General features: G+C 45.4%; 1 protein-coding gene across 1 annotated transcript in view; it reads right to left on the bottom strand.

Annotated features, from left to right (window-relative positions):
• angl1 (Angiopoietin-related protein 1) overlaps positions 1-6,555 on the bottom strand; it is a 36,166-nt gene extending 29,611 nt beyond the window's left edge. The window contains 1 exon segment of the mRNA NM_001173952.1: positions 6,468-6,555. The gene's annotated coding sequence lies outside the window, so the exon portion shown is untranslated.
• Between the last annotated feature and the right edge of the window lie 6,741 nt (positions 6,556-13,296).

The following is a 13,296-nucleotide window of genomic DNA, read 5'->3' as shown; positions in this document are numbered from 1 at the left end:
CCGAGAGCCAGACCCGGTCCCCTGGTGCAAACACACGGGCCTCACTGTGGTGCTGGTCAGTGCTCTTCTTCTGCCGTCCACTCGCTTTCGTTAATGCGTCCTGGACGGCTCTCCAAGTGTCCTTCGAGCGCTGTACCCACTCCTCCACCGCAGGAGCCTCGGTCTGGCTCTGGTGCCATGGAGCCAGGACCGGCTGGTAGCCCAACACGCACTGGAATGGTGACATGTTAGTAGATGAGTGACGGAGGGAGTTTTGGGCTACCTCTGCCCATGGGACGTACCTCGCCCATTCCCTGGGCCGGTCCCGGCAATACGACCGCAGAAACCTACCCACATCTTGGTTCACTCTCTCCACCTGCCCATTACTCTCTGGGTGGAAACCCGAGGTCAGGCTGACCGAGACCCCCAACCGTTCCATGAACGCCCTCCAAACTCTGGACGTGAACTGGGGACCCCAATCAGAAATGATGTCCTCGGGCACCCCATAGTGCCGGAAGACATGGGTAAACAGGGCCTCCGCAGTCTGTAGAGCCGTAGGGAGACCGGGCAATGGGATGAGACGGCAGGACTTCGAGAACCGATCCACAACGACCAGGATCGTGGTGTTCCCCTGAGATGTGGGAAGGTCGGTGAGAAAGTCCACAGACAAGTGCGACCACGGCTGCTGTGGAATGGGAGGGGCTGTAATTTCCCTCTAGGCAGGTATCGAGGAGCCTTGCTCTGAGTGCACAGCAAGCAGGAGGAGACATAAAACCTCACGTCCTTAGCCAATGTGGGCCACCAGTACTTTCCCCTAAGACTCCGCACTGTCCTCTCGATCCCAGGGTGACCCGAAGAGGGAAGATTATGGGCCCATCGAATCAATCGATCACGGACACCAAGCGGCACGTACTGAGCACCTGCTGGACACTGAAAGGGTGCAGGTTCCAGCCGTAACGCCCGCTCGATCTCCGCGTCCACCTCCCATACCAATGGTGCTACCAAGCATGACGCTGGGAGGATGGGAGTTGGATCGATGGCCCTCTGCTCGGTGTCATATAGGCGGGACAGCGCGTCGGCCTTCGTGTTTAGGGAGCCTGGCCGATAGGAGATTGTGAAACGAAATCGGGTAAAGAACATGGCCCACCTGGCCTGACGCGGATTCAGTCTCCTAGCTGCCCGGATGTACTCGAGATTACGGTGGTCAGCCCAGATGAGGAAAGGGTGCTTAGCCCCCGCAAGCCAGTGTCTCCACACTTACAGAGCTTTGACTACAGCTAACAACTCCCGGTCCCCCACGTCATAGTTCTGCTCCGCCGGACCGAGCTTCCTTGAAAAGAAAGCGAAAGGGCGGAGTTTTGGTGGCGTGCCTGAGCGCTGTGATAGCACGGCCCCCACCCCAGTCTCGGACGCGTCCACCTCCACTATGAATGCCAAAGAGGGGTCCGGATGAGCCAGCACGGGAGCGTCGGTAAACAGCTCCTTCAGATGACTGAAAGCTCTGTTCGCCTCTGCTGACCAGCGCAAGTGCACCGGCCCCCCCCTTCAGCAGTGAGGTAATGGGAGCAGCCACCTGACCAAAGCCCCGGACAAACCTCCGGTAGTAATTGGCAAACCCTAAGAACCGCTGCACCTCCTTTACCGTGGTCGGAGTCGGCCAATTACGCACGGCCTTAATGCGGTCACACTCCATCACCACCCCCAAGGTGGAAATGCGATAACCCAGGAAGGAAATGGCTCGTTTGAAAAAAACACACATTTCTCAGCCTTAATGTACAGGTCATGCTCCAGCAGTCTCCCAAGCACCTTGCGCACTAGGGATACATGCGCGGTGCGTGTGGCGGAATAGATCAGGATGTCATCAACATACACCACCACACCCTGCCCATGCAGGTCCCTGAGAATCTCCTCTACAAAGGATTGAAAAACGGCTGGAGCATTCTTTAACCCATACGGCATGACGAGGTACTCATTGTGGGCCGATGTGGTACTAAACACGGTTTTCCACTCGTTTCCTTCCCGAATACACACCAGATTGTACGCGCTCCTGAGGTCCAGTTTCGTGAAAAAACGCGCTCCGTGAAAATGATTCCACCGCCGTAGCGATGAGAGGTAGCGGGTAACTAAACCCCACTGTGATGGAATTTAGACCTCGATAATCAATGTAAAATACTCGAGGAGACGGGTGACATGGAGGGCCGAATGTACCCCTGTCTCAGAGATTCAGTGACATATGTCTCCATAGCCAACGTTTCCTCTTGTGACAATGGGTACACGTGACTCCTGGGAAGTGTAGCGTTTACCTGGAGGTTTATCGCGCAATCCCCTCGTCGATGAGGTGGTAATCGGGTCGCCCTCTTCTTACAGAAGGCGATAGCCAAATCGGCATATTCAGAGGGAATGCGCACAGTGGAAACCTGGTCTGGACTCTCCACCGTCATCGCACCGATGGAAACTCCTTTGCACCTGCCTGAACACTCCTCTGACCACCCTCTGAGAGCCCCCTGTCTCCATGAAATATCAGGATTGTGATTGGCCAGGAGGGGAATCCCCAGCACCACCGGAAACGCAGGCGAATCAATGAGGAAGAGACTAATCCGTTCCCCATGATCCCCCTGTGTTACCATGTCCAGTGGAACCGTGGCCTCCCTGACCAGCCCTGACCCTAATGGTCGGCTATCTAAGGAGTGCACGGGGAAAGGTTGGTCCAACGACACCAGGGGAATCCCTAGCCTTAATGCGAGCCCACGATCCATAAAGTTTCCAGCTGCGCCTGAATCGACTAGCGCCTTATGCTGAAAAGAGGAAGAAACCTCAGGAAAATGTATTAGCACAAACATATGGCCAACAGGGAGCTCTGGGTGAGGCTGGTGCTTACTCACCTGGGGTGAACGAGGAGTTCTCTGCCTACCATCCCGATTCCCAGAGGAGCTCCTCCAGCACCGGTCGGCAGTGTGTCCTCTCCGACCACACCGGGTACAGGAGGAGCCTCCTCCTCCGGTCCCCCTCGATGCGGCCCCCCCTATCTCCATGGATGGGAGCTGGAGGGCCTGGAGGTGGAACCCACAGGGCCCGTTCTGGACGCCCGCAGGCAGCCAGCAGATTGTCGAGACGAATGGACATGTCAATGAGTTTGTCTAGGGAGAGGGTAGTGTCCCGACAGGCTAGCTCCCGGCGGACGTCCTCCCGGAGGCTACAACGATAGTGGTCCATCAGGGCCCTGTCGTTCCACCCCGCCCCAGCAGCCAAGGTCCGGAACTCCAGAGCAAAGTCCTGTGCGCTCCTCATCTCCTGCCGCAGGTGGAACAGCCGTTCACCCGCCGCCCGGCTTTCTGGTGGGTGGTCGAACACGGCCCAGAAACGGCGGGTGAACTCGGGGTAGTGATCCCTCGCCGAGTCTGGGCCATACTACACTGCATTGGCCCACTCCAGGGCTCGACCCGTTAAGCAGGAGACGAGGACGCTGACGCTCTCCTCTCCCGAGGGAGTCGGCTGTAGCAGGAACCCCTGGCACCCAGCCGCCGCTCCATTGTACTCCCTGGGGAGAGCCAGGCGTAGGGCCCCGGATCCGGACGCTGGAGGAGGGGTAGTAGGTGGAGGCGGAAGAGGAGCTGGGGATGAGGTAGGGAGGCCACTCCTCTCCCATCGGCCCATCCTCTCCATCATTTGATCCATGGCTGAACCGATCCGGTGGAGAATTCTGGTATGATGGAGGACCCGTTCTTCCATCGATGGGAGAGGGGGCGTGGATGCTCCTGCTGACTCCATAACTGGTGCAGGATTCTGTCACGGGATACTAGGAGTGGTGGTTGGAGTCAGGCGCAGAGAGCAGAGGTAAAGTACAACGTACTTTATTTCTTCCGGCACAAAACCGGTCACGCCAAAACAGACGGGCGCGTAAAACAAATTACCAACCCAAAACAACGGGCAAACAGTCCGGAGAGAGAAAATAAGGCGTCAGCCAGCACATCCAAAATACAAGACAGCAAAAATATTCCCGCACAAACCTGGGCGGGCTAAACAGGCTTAAATAAACACAAATCAAGAAACGCAATAGGGAACAGGTGCAACCAATAAGACCATACAAACTGAAAAGGAAAAAGGGATCAGCGGTGGCTAGTAGGCCGGCGACGACGACCGCCGAGCGCCGCTTGAACAGGCAGGGGAGCCACCTTCGGTGGGATTCGTGACAGTTATAAATTAAAGTACCATAGTAGTACCATGGTACATGTTTGTATGGGCAGTTATCCAGGTTAGCTAAGCCTCGCGGCGAGAGCTAACCCTTTGTAGTGTGGTTAGCTAGTTTTACAGCTAGCAAGACGAAAGACGGGAACTAGCAACACTACTGTTGTTGTAGGTAGTAGTGCTGGTGTGGTTAGCTTGCATTACAGCAAGCTAGCCAGGTGGGAAAAGCTAGTCCTTTGCTTTCGTGTTTAGCTAGCCTTGCAGCTGGTTAGTCAAGTTAGCTAAAGCCTTGTGGTGATGGTTAACCAAATCTTGACAGCTAGCCATGTGGAATTAGCTCAAGAGAGACTGATGAGTAGAAAATGAATTCTACTCGAAGCAAAACCTTTTGTTCTGTACTCAACACTATCAACAGGAGCTGAGGTTCTACATTTGGCAGTGTTAACCTCACGGTTTACCTGAGGACGTTTCAGTAGGAAAACAGAAATCCAGCCGTGATGAGGAGAGCTTTAGTCAATGCAGTCACTTCGACAAGGATGAGAGGTGAGAATGACCAGTTTGGCGGGCGAGTGGCTACCTTTATGGAGAAAGGGCACTCTCCTCATTCGCCCATCGACCTGTCTGTCTCCAACAGATGTTGTTTGATTGGTTACTTCGAGCTTGTGGCCACGCCCAAGCATATCCCATAGTGAGATATTGAAACAAGTATTTGAAATAGAACCCTCATCCATCCAACACTTTAGACAGGTGCAAAATATGACCTACTTCACATCAATAGGCTATCCATAAAAACAAATCCTCTGGATTCAAACATACTGAGGAAGTAAGGACTCAATATGTCTTGGATGGAAAAAGTAGTGGGGGCACGCAATCATTTCTGCCTGCGGTCTTCTCTGAAATGTTCTGAGGTGCATTGAAGGGTCCCATCCCAACCATACTTAATGGGAGGGGTCCAGTAGCATTACTTAAACCAAAACCAATGTGGTGGCAAAATTGTTCACTGTCAACAGAGAGAAACATTGTATTACTGCCTGACGTCAAGCAGAAGGCAACATCAGATGTTCTTTATTTATGTATGTACTATTGATTAAGTGTTATTTATCATTACCAGTCCAGCACTGGAAATCCATAAATGTCCTTTGAGTCAGGCTTTCAGGCAAATCAAATCAAAAACATCCAAAAACATACTTACAGATGGAGAATAGTTTTGAGGAAAATTGGAGAAGGAGAGATTTAGAAAGAGATATATTAGAACTTTAAAGCCATAATAAGTCAATGAGACTTGGGACGTGAACATGAACTATGCGCTCCCTCCCTCTCTCTCTCGCTCTCTCTCTCTCTCTCTCTCTCTCTCTCTTCTCTCTCTCTCTCTCTCTCTCTTTCTCTCTTTCTCTCTTTTATCAAAACCCTTATTCATCATCACTATCAATAATTAGGCTTCAGCGACTAACCCTACTTAAAAGTTAGTCCCAAACACCAATTTAGATAAGTGACAGTGTTTACAGAAAAGGATCAATATAGCAGGACTATTAATCTAATAGTGTGTTATTACTGCTGTATAGTATGTCTCTGTTGCTAACACCCTAGGCCTGCTACTCTTCATTAAGTCAGCCACATTCAGAGCATTACATTTTTCATTGACTTATAAAAAGCAAAACAAAGTCTCCAAAGTAAATTTTCTCCCTCAGGTAGAGCCAGACCGATAGTTCATTTATATTAATGGGGCGGTTTGCATCCAGACTGGTCAAACTTGCGGTGACTGTCCTACAGTAGGCTGGCAGAGGACAGTCTTTGGGGTGACTGTCCTCCAGTGCCAGTGGGTCACTGGATGTTCTGCTGTGACTGAAGTGTGTCTGTCCAGTCACAGGCAGACCCAGGGGGGATGTTTACTCAGTCTTTTCTCCTTACCCAGCGTTTGTCTAATAATGGCTCACATTTGTAAGTTAATAAACCATTGATAACAGTTAATAAACCTTTAACATCAGCGAATAAAGTGTTAATAAACAGCAGGAGTGTATTAAAATAGATGAACAATTCATTGTGGTTAATGGTTTAAGTTATGGGAGGCTTCCATTAAAATACAAGCCCTTTGTAATGACATTTCCACTAAATAAATGAGTTACATAATGATAATAGAACCCAATTTCAGAACTATGTTACTCTTGAGGATGACAGATACGATCTACAAACATGTTGTTATCTCTCATCTAAATAATACCGTAACTGGAATTTGCTGTTTAACTTAGTTGAAGAAAAGACAAACAGGACAGGATAAGCTACAGGAAAGAGGAGTGTGTACACACCTGTAGCTGTGTGAAGACAGTCTATGCGTCCCAATGGCGTTTGTTCCTCCTGCTGGTCTTTGTTACAGGCTTGTCGGAGCCGATGTCTCAGTCTCCGTTGTGGCTCCTGTATAACTGCATGCTCTTGACTCTCATGCCTTCTCCTTAGTACTGGTCTCTCTGTCTCTCTCTCTCTGGCATTCAAACACACATGCATGCATACACACACTCACAGTAGGATGGAGGCTGGTCCAAAAAGATTGAGCTAGCCTGGGGTGATGGTAATTTTTCACTGTGGAGTGGGAGGTTGTCCTGCCAACTACCTTTGATGTCATAGTGCTTCTAAAGGAAAACAAAACTCCTAATATAAGGTTTCAACTGCTAATGGTAGGAAGGTATTTTGGTATTTTGTTAGGATCCCCATTAGGTGTTGCGAAAGCACCAGCTACGCTTCCTGGGGTCAACACAAAACATGAAACATGACCAAATACAGAATATCAATAGACATGAACAGCTCAAGGACAGAACTACATACATTTAAAAATGGAACACGTAGCCTACATATCAATATATACGCACAAACTAAAAAGGGGAGAGGCGCTGTGCCGTGAGGTGTAAAGGAAGGAAGGAGGGAAGGAAGGAAGGAAAGAAGGAAGGAAAGAAGGCAGGAAAGAAAAAAGAAAAGATCGAAACCCACTGTGCCTGGTTGCCTGGAATTGGTGTGTGTGGTGATGACACTTAAACCCGCTCTGGATCACACATACATACTCACATTTGCTCTTGTTGCAGCTTAGTGCTTGGTATTTGCTTCACTCACACACGCTCTCAATCAATCTTAAACTTTCAATCTCGTGGTTAAGCTTTGAAACTTTCCCATATAACCCACTTATCAACAACTCACTCTCAATCACTTTCAACATTTCTCTCATACATACTCTGTTTCTATTTCCAGAAGTCCCATTAAAAGAACTTATGATCTTGATTATCCAGTGTTTTGGCTCTTATAAAAGAGGTTTCTGTGAGGGATGGGTGTGCGTTTATGTGTGTTTGTCCCACAAGGCAGGGTGTGTATATTGTGGCCATCTCAGTGCTATTGGCAGCTGTGTTTATTTGATTATGGACACAATATGTGGTCTTAGCAAACAAAGAGGGCTTTAGGCAAAATGTTTTGGACATAAAACCCAATGGAAGAAATACTTGTGAGTGTGGGAGAAGGGTACTACTTGGAAAATACTGGGATAGGGAACTTTCTTAAACTTTCTTGTCTGCTGTGTGTGTGTGTGTGTGTGTGTGTGTGTGTGTGTGTGTGTGTGTGTGTGTGTGTGTGTGTGTGTGTGTGTGTGTGTGTGTGTGTGTGTGTGTGTGTGTGTGTGTGTGTGTGTGTGCGTGCGTGCGTGCGTGCTTGGGTGTTTCATTGTCTCTCAAAGGTGGTTGTTTGTATGTAAAGAGAGGTAACTCTTAACTTTGGAGAAAAAGTCCCTTATGAGAGTGAAGAAAACACAAAGCATGTAGCATTCCTTGTCTGGAATTGATTTACATTTAAATTAATACGTTCTCTACCCCTCAACACTCTTTAAGTAACCTGTTACCCATCACACACACACATTTATTTTATTATTAAGAGTCATAGTCTTCAATAAAGACAAAGGTATTATAGCCAATAATAGTTTTTCTTGCCCTATTAATAATTCTGTTGCTTTGTTGGATTTGGACACTGTAGGCCAGTGCTTCTAATGTACATTTTAATTTAATTTAGTTTTTATATATATTATTTTATATTATTATATATTATATATATTATTTTCCTCCAGTCTATACTAGTATGGATCAGCCACAATAATATTATTGATTGCCAAAGTTGTACATCATTAGAAGTGATTTTAATTTCCATGAAACATCAAACAAAAGCCTTAGTGATTTTCTATGAGTGCAAGAATGGGTATTATCATGTCTCGTTGTCTCGAGATTTTCTTAATGTTTGCGGTGAAAAGATGGTCTCTCCCCAAGGCAACTTGTACATCTATACACTGGATTGAAAAACTGTATATTTGATAGGCATATATTGAATCACAAAATGTCATATTTAACCCAATAACAACCAATCAATAGAGAACGAGGAAATTGTCTCACACTAAAATAAAGTCAGATTTACTGATCCTAGATCTGTGACGAATGACAACTTGTACCTGGGTCCAGACATTTTGCACATCACTGGAGCCAAGCTTCCTGCCATCGTACCCCCTGTATATAGCCTCGTTATTGTTATTTTGTTGTGTTATTTTTCAATTTATTTTTTTACTTTAGATTATTTGGTAAATATTTTCTTAACTCTATTTCTTGAACTGCATTGTTGGTTAAGGGCTTGTAAGTAAGCATTTCACGGTAAGATCTACAGCTGTTGTATTCAGCGCATGTGACAAATAACATTTGATTTGATTTGACCAACATCAAAGATTTCTATAACCCAGGATGGACCACAGTCTGTCGTTTCCAATGGGAGCAAATTAAACACAGTGGGCAGAACAAGCAAGGAGGTGGGCAGAGCCAAGCACGAGCTAGCGAGGTCCTATTGGTGTGTTCTAGCATGTATTCACATATCCGTTAGGGAACACCTACTCTGTGAAGTGCGTGGGCAATAACTCAATTCGCCCTTAAACTCCTCCTAAACAAAGCCATTTTTTTTCTTTGGCAAAGGGTTGAGTCTACAAAACTTAGTCCACTCTGTTTGTAAGAAATTATAGTTTTGGGAACAGAAAACTGTATTGAGATCAAATGTTTGATGAGAAAATGTGTAGAATGTCGGCCAAAATCCATATCACCCCATCTTCTCCCACTGCCGGCCACTGGGCTTCCTCTCATCACCATAGTTGGTGGTGAGTGGAAATGCCAACCGAATGCTTTAGATTTATACATCCGGTGAAACATCTGGTTCATTGTTTTATTTGTGCCTAAATGCTATGTTCATTGGGAGTCGTGTAAAGCTAAATCAGGAATAGGCAACTTTGATGGGGGTGGGGGTCCACAAAAAACACAGAACCCATCATGTGGCTTGCGCAAAACATTTTAGCAGCCCCCCTTGTATAGAGAAAATGTTTTCATTTTAAATTAAGTTGGCTGCAATTCTACATATTTTGCCAGGTAATATCAGTAATATCTAACAATATCAGTAATATCAGTAATAGTGCAATAATATCTAACAATACACAACAACACACATGAATCTGAAAGTAAAAGAATGGAATTAAGAAATGTAGAAATATTAGGACGAGCAATGTCGGAGTCCACAGTATAAATATATACGGAACAAAAATATAAACACAACATGTAAAGTGTTGGTTCCATGTTTCATTAGCTGAAATAAAAGATCCCAGAAATGTTCCATACACAAAAAAAAGCTTATTTCTCTCAAATGTCGTGTGCAAATTTGTTTACGTCCCTGTTAGTGAGCATTTCTCAGTTTCCAAAATAATGCATCCACAGACAGGTGTGGAATATCTAGAAGCTGATTAAACAGCATGATCATTACACAGGTGCACTTTGTGCTGGGGACAATAAAAGGCCACTCTAAAATATGCAGTTTTGTCACATAACGCAATGCCACAGATGTCTCAAGTTTTGAAGGAGCATGCAATTGGCATGCTGACTGCAGGAATGTCTACCAAAGCTGCTGCCAGAGAATTTAATGTTAATTTCTCTACCATAAGCCGCCTCCAATGTCGTTTTAGAGAATTTGGCAGTACGTCTAACCGGCCTCACAACTTCAGACAACGTGTAACCACGCCAGCCCAGGACCTCCTCATCCGGCTTCTTCACCTGCGGGATTGTCTGAGACGAGGCACACGGAGAACTGATGAAACTGAGTATTTCTGTCTGTAATAAAGCCATTTTGTGGGGAAAAACAAATTCTGATTGTCTGGGCCTAGCTCCCCAGTGGGTGGGCCTGGCTCACAAGTGGGTGGGCCTATGTCCTCCCAGGCCCACCGATGGCTGCGCCCCTGCCCAGTCATGTGAAATCCATAGATTAGGGCCTAATGAATTTATTTCAATTGAATGATTTTCTTATATGAACTGTAACTCAATAAAATTGTTGAAATTGATGCGTTTATATATTTGCTCTGAATAAATACGGTATATGTGATGGGATGTATAGACATTATGGACACTATGTGGATAGATTATGTAGTATATCTGTAAAAAACATAGGATAGAATTGTATATGTACAGCAATTGTTGAATAGGATGGTCTTGACTAGAATACAGTATTATACATAATGAGTAAAACAGTATGTACAGTGCATTCGGAAAGTATTTAGACCCCTTGACTTTTTTCGCATTTTGTTACCTTACAGCCTTATTCTAAAATGTATTAAATTGTTTTTTTCCCTCGTCAATCTACACACAATACCCCACAATGATGAAGCAAAAACAGGCTTGTACAGCGCCTTGCAAAAGTATTCACCCCCTTGGCGTTTTTCCTATTTTGTTGCATTACAACCTGTAATTTAAATGGATTTTTATTTGGATTTCATGTAATGGACATACACAAAATAGGCCAAATTGGTGAAGTGAAATTAAAAAAATAACTTGTTTAAAAAAATTCTAAAAAATTCAAAACAGAAAAGTGGTGCGTGCATATGTTTTCACCCCCTTTGCTATAAAGCCCCTAAATAAGATCTGGTGAAAACAATTACCTTCAGAAGTCACATAATTAATTAAATAAAGTCCACCTGTGTGCAATCTAAGTGTCACAAGATCTGTCACATGATCTCAGTATATATACACCTGTTCTGAAAGGCCCCAGAGTCTGCAACATCGCTAAGCAAGGGGCACCACCAAGCAAGCGGCACCATGAAGACCAAGGAGATCTCCAAACAGGTCAGGGACAAAGTTGTGGAGAAGTACAGATCAGGGTTGGGTTAGAAAAAAATATTTGAACCTTTGAACATCCCACGGAGCACCATTAAGTCCATTATTAAAAAATGTAAAGAAAATGTCACCACAACAAACCTGCCGAGAGATGGCCGCCCACCAAAACTCACGGACCAGGCAAGGAGGGCATTAATCCGAGGCAACAAAGAGACCAAAGAGAACCCTGAAGGAGCTGCAAACTCCACAGCGGAGATTGGAGTATCTGTCCATAGGACCACTTTAAGCCATACACTCCACAGAGTTGGGCTTTACGGAAGAGTGGCCAGAAAAAAACCATTGCTTAAAGAAAAAAATAAGCAAACATGTATGGTGTTCGCCAAAAGGCATGTGGGAGAAGGTACTCTGGTCAGATGAGACTAAAATGTATATTTTTGGCCATCAAGGAAAACACTATGTCTGGCACAAACCCAACACCTCTCATCACCCCGAGAACACCATCCCCCACAGTGAAGCATGGTGGTGGCAGCATCATGCTGTGGGGATGTTTTTCATAGGCAAGGACTGGGAAACTGGTCAGAATTTAAGGAATGATGGATGGTGTTAAATACAGGGAACTTCTTGAGGGAAACCTGTTTCAGTCTTCCAGAGGGGACGGAGGTTCACCTTCCAGCAGGACAATGACACTAAGCATACGGCTAAAGCAACACTCGAGTGGTTTAAGGGGAAACATTTAAATGTCTTGGAATTGCCTAGTCAAAGCCCAGACCTCAATCAAATTGAGAATCTGTAGTATGACTTAAAGATTGCTGTACATCAGCAGAAACCCTTCCAACTTGAAGGAGCTGGAGCAGTTTTGCCTTGAAGAATGGGCTAAAATCCCAGTGGCTAGATGTGCCAAGCTTATAGAGACATATCCCAAGAGACTTGCAGCTGTAATTGCTGCAAAAGGTGGCTCTACAAAGTATTGACTTTGGGGAGGTGAATAGTTATGCACGCTCAAGTTTTCAGTTTTTTTTATTATTTCTTGTTTGTTTCACAATAAAAAATATTTTGCATCTTCAAAGTGGTAGGCATGTTGTGTAAATCAAATGATATAAACCCCCCCCAAAATGTATTTTAATTCCAGGTTGTAAGGCCACAAATAGGAAAATGCCAAGTGGGGTGAATACTTTCGCAAGGCACAGTAGAAATGTTTGCTCATTTATCAAAAAAATTGAATGAAAAATTACATTTACATAAATACTTCCTGAACAAGGCAGTTAACCCACTGTTCCTAAGCCGTTATTGTAAAACAGAATGTGTTCTTAACTGACTTGCCTAGTTAAATAAAGGTTAAATAAAAATAAAAAATAGCTGTGCAGCGACGCTCCCCATCCAACCTGACAAAGCTTGAGAGGATCTGCAGAGAAGAATGGGAGAACCTTCCCAAATACAGGTGTGCCAAGCTTGTCGCGTCATACCCATGAAGAGTTGAGGCTGTAATCACTGCCAAAGGTGCTTCTTAAAATATATTTGAATTTAATACATTTGATTTCTAACACATTTGCTAAAATGCCTAAAAACCTGTTTTTGCTTTGTAGGGTATTGTGTGTAGTTTGATGAAGGGAAAAAAACTATTTAATGAATTTTAGAATAAGGCTGTAAGGTAACAAAATGTGGAAAAAGTCAAGGGTTCTGAATACTTTCCGAATGCACTGTAATTAATAATACACAGCACTGTCTCTTGAGGCATGTGTGCTCTCTGCTGGCAAGAAATGGTAATTTCAGAAGCGTGTGTGTATGTGTGTGTATGCATGTGTGTGTGTGTGTGTGTGTGTGTGTGTGTGTGTGTGTGTGTGTGTGTGTGTGTGTGTGTGTGTGTGTGTGTGTGTGTGTGTGTGTGTGTTTTCTTATATTCCAAGTTCATAGATGGCGCTATTACACCTTTTGCTGATGCACACACTTCCGATAACAGAAGAAGAAGATGCAGCCCAGGCGCGGA

This window comes from Salmo salar, chromosome 03 (assembly GCF_965601325.2).
Source record: "Salmo salar chromosome 03, fSalSal1, whole genome shotgun sequence".
NCBI classification, from domain to species: Eukaryota; Metazoa; Chordata; class Actinopteri; order Salmoniformes; family Salmonidae; genus Salmo; species Salmo salar.
Note: the sequence above shows the minus strand (reverse complement) of the source record. Positions and strands in the feature narration are given on the sequence as shown.